This window comes from Canis lupus, chromosome X (genome assembly GCF_003254725.2).
Source record: "Canis lupus dingo isolate Sandy chromosome X, ASM325472v2, whole genome shotgun sequence".
In the NCBI taxonomy this organism is placed as follows: domain Eukaryota; kingdom Metazoa; phylum Chordata; class Mammalia; order Carnivora; family Canidae; genus Canis; species Canis lupus.
This window is the reverse complement of record NC_064281.1, coordinates 70,088,425-70,095,955: the sequence shown is the minus strand read 5'-3', so window position 1 is coordinate 70,095,955 and position 7,531 is coordinate 70,088,425. Positions and strand designations below refer to the sequence as shown.

General features: G+C 39.1%; 1 pseudogene; it reads right to left on the bottom strand.

Annotated features, from left to right (window-relative positions):
• Nucleotides 1-3,018: 3,018 nt before the first annotated feature.
• Nucleotides 3,019-5,581, bottom strand: LOC118353653 (glyceraldehyde-3-phosphate dehydrogenase-like; annotated as a pseudogene).
• Nucleotides 5,582-7,531: the final 1,950 nt, after the last annotated feature.

Sequence of the window (7,531 nt, the reverse complement as noted above, 5' to 3'; positions counted from 1 at the left end):
CTTTGACAAAGTAACAAAACACATTTGCCAGTTTCCCAGAAGAATAACATTTCTAGCCATTGTAGAATATTCATAGGTCATCAAAGTTTCAAAGTTTGAGAGTATATCCTTGGGATTCCCTAAAGGCACTTTCTCAAGAGTATGGAATGGAATTCTCAAGAGTAATCCATTTCACTATGTACTTCAAATAATATATTCCCAAACATATAGTTTATCTTTTTTATGAAGACCTAGAAACATTTTCTGACTGAACAGTAGACAATGACTTGACTTGAGATTTCCTCTTTTTAGGATAAAAATTATAGAAAATATGGAAATTTTTAACCCTAGAATTGTTGATTAAATGAAAAACTAAACATTGAGTGACTTCAGGTGAGATGAATTCAATAGGAAATGCTGAGTATAAAATGCCAGGTAACTAGCTGAAAAGGAAAAACAAAATTAAAGGAATTCATGAGTGTGTTGTTGTTGCTTTAATGACTACATTCAATCCACAAAATCAATTCTTTTTTTTTTTAATTTTATTTATGATAGTCACACAAAGAGAGAGAGAGAGAGAGAGAGGCAGAGACACAGGCAGAGGGAGAAGCAGGCTCCATGCACAGGGAGCCCGATGTGGGATTCGATCCCGGGTCTCCAGGATCGCGCCCTGGCCCAAAGGCAGGCGCCAAACCGCTGCGCCACCCAGGGATCCCCACAAAATCAATTCTTGATTTCTTTGTAATCCAGGTGCCTGTATGTTCTTCGTGGTTGACTTGGGACCAGCTCAAAGGAAAACTGCTCTGCTCTTAGTCTTACCTGGTTCACTTTTCCTTCTAAATAAAGGAAAACAGATTGAATCAATTATATTCTTACATAACCTACATTTTTCCCATTTTCCCACTAGGACTTCCTGCTAAAACTAGCAAAAAGATAGTAGCAACTTGAAGATCACAATTCTTTGACTTCATCCATTCCACTTTAGCTGAAAGTTCCCGTGGTCACACTTTAGTTTGTACAAAATTTTGTGCACAAACCATCTACTTCAGAATCATTTAGAGAACTTGTTTAAAGCACAGATTCTTCAGTACCTCCCTCCCCAATGATTCTGATTCAGTAGGTTCTAAGGTGGAACCTAAATATATGTGTTTTTTGCAAAGCCCCTTTGTGATTCTCTTCCAAGTAAATTATTTACCACACTTTGAGGAACATTGCTTTATTTAGACAGGAGTATGTCAGGGTGAGAATAGTTGAAAGATTTCTCATTTGAAGTCCTCTCTTTTCCTTGTTAAGTGGATGAGTTTGTCTGTTTTCCTGCTCCTCATCCCATTAGCACACTTTTATATATTCTTCAGTATCTAAACCAAAGTAAAACCTTTTATGATAACTTTTCCCAACCTAGTTGATCATCTTATTTTGAGTCACTAGGGTATCTAGTGCAAATTAATATTATGGTACTCATCACATACTGCAACACTATTTCTTTCTCCTTAAATCTTGGTGTTCTTTAAGGTTTTGTTTTTTGTCTTCCTCTTTCCTTACTCTTTACACATTCCCTGGGCAATATTATCCATGCCATGGCTTCAACTATCACCCATAAAACTGATGACCTTCAAATCTGTACCTCAAGCGCACATCTCTCTTTTAATCTCCAGATCCATAATTCCAGTGGTCTATTGGAGATCTCTACTTGAGTTTAAAGTACCTCATATCTCAATGTCAAAAACTAAATTAATATTCTTCTGTATCCCCTGTCCTTTCCCCAAACCTAGTCATCCTCTTCTATTATTCTAAGTGGTACCACTATGTACTCAGTTGAAGCCAGAAACTGAACAGTAATTCTACAGTCCTTCCCTTCTTCTTCACTCATTCAATACTGTCAGATCTTCTTCTGAGATATTTCTCAAGTCTCCATTCTCCATTCTCCCACTGTTACTGCATTAGACAAAAGCTAGTTATTAGAGAATATGAAAGTTTATGGTATAGGTAAGGCTAAACAAAGACATTACTTGGGGAAAGACAAATAGTCATACATATTAATTCTTCAAAAATCTCCCGTGTTTAGGGACACCTGGATAGCTCAGTGGTTGAGCATCTGCCTTTGGCTCAGGGCATGATCCTGGGGACCTGGGATCGAGTCCCACATCAGGATCCCCACAGGGAGCCTGCTTGTCCCTCTCCCTATGTCTCTGCTTCTCTCAGTGTCTCTCATGAATAAATAAGTAAAATCTTTAAAAAAATTTTCCCATGCTTATTCCATTGCTAAAGATGTTGAAGGGATAACTAAAGAGATGGAAGTAGAGAGTAGTTAGGTTAGCCAGATCCTCATGTTTCACAGCACAGATTATATAATGTCTAATAATATATAATGTCAAAGATTAATAAATCAAGAAATGGCAGAGCAGTATGTTAAAAAAAAAAAAAAAAACACCAATATACAACCAGCCAAATCCAGAACGTGGAAATTTCTTGGCAAAAGTGAACTGAATTATTATTATAAAAAATTAACAGGAAAATTAGATAAAGAGATTGTTACAGATTGCTGGAGATTTAAGAAACATGCCAACATAATTCAATATGTCTATTTTGTTTGGATCTTAAACAAACCAAAAGGTATTTGGGAGAAATTTGAATACAGATTGAGTACCAGATGCTAGTAAGTAATTATGATAAAGATATTGGGATTATGTTTTTGACATTTTCCTCATCTGCTGGAGATACATGCCAAATATATATGAGTTAAAAGATCTGATGTCAAAGATTTGCTTTAAGATACTTCAGGTCAAACCATCTACAAAACTTAACTCAAAATGAATCATAGACCTAGATGTAAAAACCTGAAACTATAAAAATACTAGAAGGAAACATGAAAAACATATTTAAAATCTTAGGTTTTGCAAAGATTTCTTAGAAATGATACCCAAAACACAATATATAAAAGAACAAATTGATAAAATTGACTTCACCAATATCAAAAATTGCTGCTATTCAAAAGATACTGTTAGGAGAATAAAAGGACAAACCAAAAACTGGGGAAAAATCTTTACAAACCATATATTTAATAAGGGATTGTAACAGGATATATTAAGAATTCCTAAAAGAAGCAAACTAACAACCCAATAATAAAATGGGTATGAGAAAAGACTTAACACTGAAGGTCTTATTGCTCACCCCTCACACATCTCCAAGAGAGCTTGGAGCCAGTACTAATCATTGTACAACCTCTGGGAATGTTATATTTGATTATTCTTTCTGTTAACAATTGAGGATTTTATTGTATACACTTGGATCAAAGGGCCATGTTACAGTATCTTGTAAGACTTGCTTTTCACAAACGTTGAGACTGATGATATGCACATGATTTCATCATTGGGGTCATGAGTTTTGGTTATTATACCTAGTTGCATATTACGATGTACCTATGGGTGTGACCCTCCATAAAAGCCTTGGACTCAGATTTGAATGGGCTTCACTGTACAGTCTCCACATATGTCCCTGCACTTCACAGCCAGTGAAAAAGTATATACTATGTGACTGCAGATGGGAAAGGATGTGGAAACCTGTGTCTAATCACTCTAATCCACGCAATGGATATCTTGTTCCTATTGCTCTTGCTGTGTATACTTCTTCTGTAAGAAATGTTAACCATGAGTAAAACCTGTTTGAGTCTTGTAAATCCTTCTGTTAAAGTAGCATGCTTGATGGAGTTCTTGAGACCCCTGAGAAAATAGGAATATAATTTAAACAGAAACTTCACTCAAGGACGTATAAGGGTGACTAATAAGTACATGAAAAGTTGCTTAATAACATTACTCATCTGGGAAATACTACATAAGCCACAATGGGATACTATTTGGTACCTATTAGAATGATTAAAATTAAAAAGAGTGATCATTCTAGATGCAGAAAAAGCATTTGATAAAATAAAGCATACTTTCTTGATAAAAACCTCAAGAAAAGAGGGTTAGAAGGAACATATCTTAAAAGGCAATATACGAAAGAACCACAGCTAATATCATCCTCAATGGGGAAAAACTGAGAGCTTTTCCCCTAAGGTCAAGGACATGACAGGGATGTCCACTCTCACTAGTGTTGTTCTTTTTTTTTTTTTTTTTTTTTTTTGGCTGGGTACAGTATACTTTATTGATGGTACATGACAAGGTAGGGCTCCCCAAGCCCCTCCCCTTCCTTGGGGTCTAGGATGTAAATTGGAGGTCAGGAGATTCTCAGTGTGTTGGGGGATTAAGTTGGGGCAGGGACTCCCCAGCAGCTGAGGGCCTCTCTCTTCCTCTTGTTCTTGCTGGGGCTGGTGGTCCAGGAGGCTCTTACTCCTTGGAGGCCATGTGGACCATGAGGTCCACTACCCGGTTGCTGTAGCCGAATTCATTGTCATACCAGGAAATGAGCTTGACAAAGTGGTCATTGAGGGCAATGCCAGCCCCGGCGTCGAAGGTGGAAGAGTGGGTGTCACTGTTGAAGTCACAGGAGACCACCTGGTCCTCAGTGTAGCCCAGGATGCCCTTGAGGGGTCCCTCCGATGCCTGCTTCACTACCTTCTTGATGTCGTCATATTTGGCAGCTTTCTCCAGGCGGCAGGTCAGATCCACAACTGATACATTGGGGGTGGGGACACAGAAGGCCATGCCAGTGAGCTTCCCGTTCAGCTCAGGGATGACCTTGCCCACAGCCTTGGCGGCGCCAGTGGAAGCAGGGATGATGTTCTGGGCAGCCCCTCGGCCGTCACACCACAGCTTCCCAGAGGGGCCGTCCACGGTCTTCTGGGTGGCAGTGATGGCATGGACGGTGGTCATAAGGCCCTCCACGATGCCGAAGTGGTCATGGATGACTTTGGCTAGAGGAGCCAAGCAGTTGGTGGTGCAGGAGGCATTGCTGACAATCTTGAGGGAGTTGTCATACTTCTCATGGTTCACGCCCATCACAAACATGGGGGCATCAGCAGAAGGAGCAGAGATGATGACCCTCTTGGCCCCGCCTTTCAAGTGAGCCCCAGCCTTCTCCATGGTGGTGAAGACCCCAGTGGACTCCACAACATACTCAGCACCAGCATCACCCCATTTGATGTTGGCGGGATCTCACTCCTGGAAGATAGAAATGGACTTCCCGTTGATGACAAGTTTCCCGTTCTCAGCCTTTTTTTTATTTATTTATTTATTTATTTATTTATTTATTTATTTATTTATGATAGTCACAGAGAGAGAGAGAGAGAGAGAGAGAGAGGCAGAGACACAGGCAGAGGGAGAAGCAGGCTCCATGCACCGGGAGCCCGATGTGGGATTCGATCCCGGGTCTCCAGGATCACGCCCTGGGCCAAAGGCAGGCGCCAAACTACTGCGCCACCCAGGGATCCCCCGTTCTCAGCCTTGACTGTGCCGTGGAATTTGCCGTGGGTAGAATCATACTGGAACATGTACACCATGTAGTTGAGATCAATGAAGGGGTCATTGATGGCGACAATATCCACTTTGCCAGAGTTAAAAGCAGCCCTGGTGACCAGGCGCCCAATACGGCCAAATCCGTTCACTCCGACCTTCACCATCGTGCCTCGGGGGCGCGCCTAGGGCTGCACCAGAAGATGCGGCTGTCTGTTGGGCGGGGAGGAGCAGAGAGCCTCACTAGTGTTGTTCAATGCAGCACTGGAAGTCTCAGCAATCAGGCAGCAAATAGAAATAAGCATCCTATTTTGCAAAGAAGTCAAACTTTTAATCTGCACAGAGGACATGAAACTCTATGTAGAAAACCTAAAGGACTCCACTAAAACAGTGGTAGAACTAATACATGAATTCAGCAAAGTCATATGATAAAAAAATCAACTTACTGTTATATTTACCAAAGAGGTAAAAGATCTATATAATGAAAAACTATAGAACACTTATGAAATATATTGATTAAGACACAAAAAAAGGAAAAACATCCCATATATATGGATTGGAAGAAAAATATTGTTAAAAGTCTATGCTACCCATAGCAATCTACACATTCTATGCAATACCTATTGAAATAACAGCAAAAATATTCACAAAGCTGAAACAAACAATTCTAAAATATGTATGGAACCAGAAAAGACCTTGAGTAGCCAAATTAATGTGAAAAAGAAAACCAATGCTGGAGGCAATACAATTCCAGACTTAAAGCTGTATGACAAAGCTGTAATCATCAAGACAGTACAATACTAGTACAAAAACAGACACTTAAATCAAAGGAACAGAATAAACAACTCAGAAATAGACCCACAACTCTATGGTCAACTAATCTTTGGCAAAGCTGGAAAGAATATATACTGGAAATAAGACAGTCTCTCCCACAAATAGTGTTGGAAAACTGGACAGCAACTTATAGAAGACTGAAACTGGACCACTTTCTTACACCATACACAAAAATAAATTCAAAATGGATGAAAGAACTAAATGTAAAATAGGAAACTTTCAAAATCCTAGAGGGGAACATAAGCAGCAACCTATTTGACCTTGGCCATTGTAACTTCTTATTAGACTCATCTGTGGAGACAATGGAAACAAAAGCAAACATGAACTACGGAGACTCTATCAAGATAAAAAGCTTCTTCACAGCAAATGAAACAACAAAACTAAAAGGCAACCAGTGGAATGGGAGAAGATATTTGCAAATGATTTATCACATAAATGGCTAGTATCCAAAATATATAAAGAACTCATAAAACTCAACACCGAAAAAATAATCCAACTAAGAAATGGTCAGAAGACATGAATAGACATTTCTCCAAAGAAGACATAAAAATGGCTGACACATAAAAAAATGGACATTACTCATCATAAGGGAAATACAAATAAAAACTACAATGAGATACCACCTCAAAATAGCTAAAATTAATTCAAGAAACAAGAGATGTTGGTGAGGATGTAGAGAAAGGAGAACCCTCATACACTGTTGATGGGAGTGCAAACTGGGGCAGCCACCCTGGAAAACAGTATGGAACTTCCTCAAAAAGTTAAAAATAGAACTACCTTATGACCCAACAATTGCACTGCAAAGTATTTATCCAGAGGATACAAAAATAGTGATTTGAAGGAGCACTTGCACTCCAATGTTTATCGCAGCTACTATCAACAATAGCTAAATATGAAAAGAACCCAAATGCCCACTGATTGATGAATGGATAAAGAAGATATGGCATATATAAAAAATAGAATATACTCAGCCATCGAAAAGAATGAAATCTTGCCATTTGCTGTGACGTGGATGGAGCCATGTATTATGCTACATGAAATTAAGTCAGCTAAAGACAAATACTATATGATTGCACTCATATGTAGAATTTAAGAAATGAAACAACTGAGCATAGGGAAAGGGAAGGAAAAATAAAATAAGGTAAGAACGGAGAGATAGGCAAACTATAAGAGACTCTTAACCTCAGGAAACAAACAGAGTTACTGGAGGGGTATGGATGTGGGAATTGGCTAAATGGGTAATGGGGATTAAGGAGGGCACTTGTGATGAGCACTAAGTGTTATATGTAAAGTGATGAATCACTAAATCCTACTCTTGAAACCAGTAC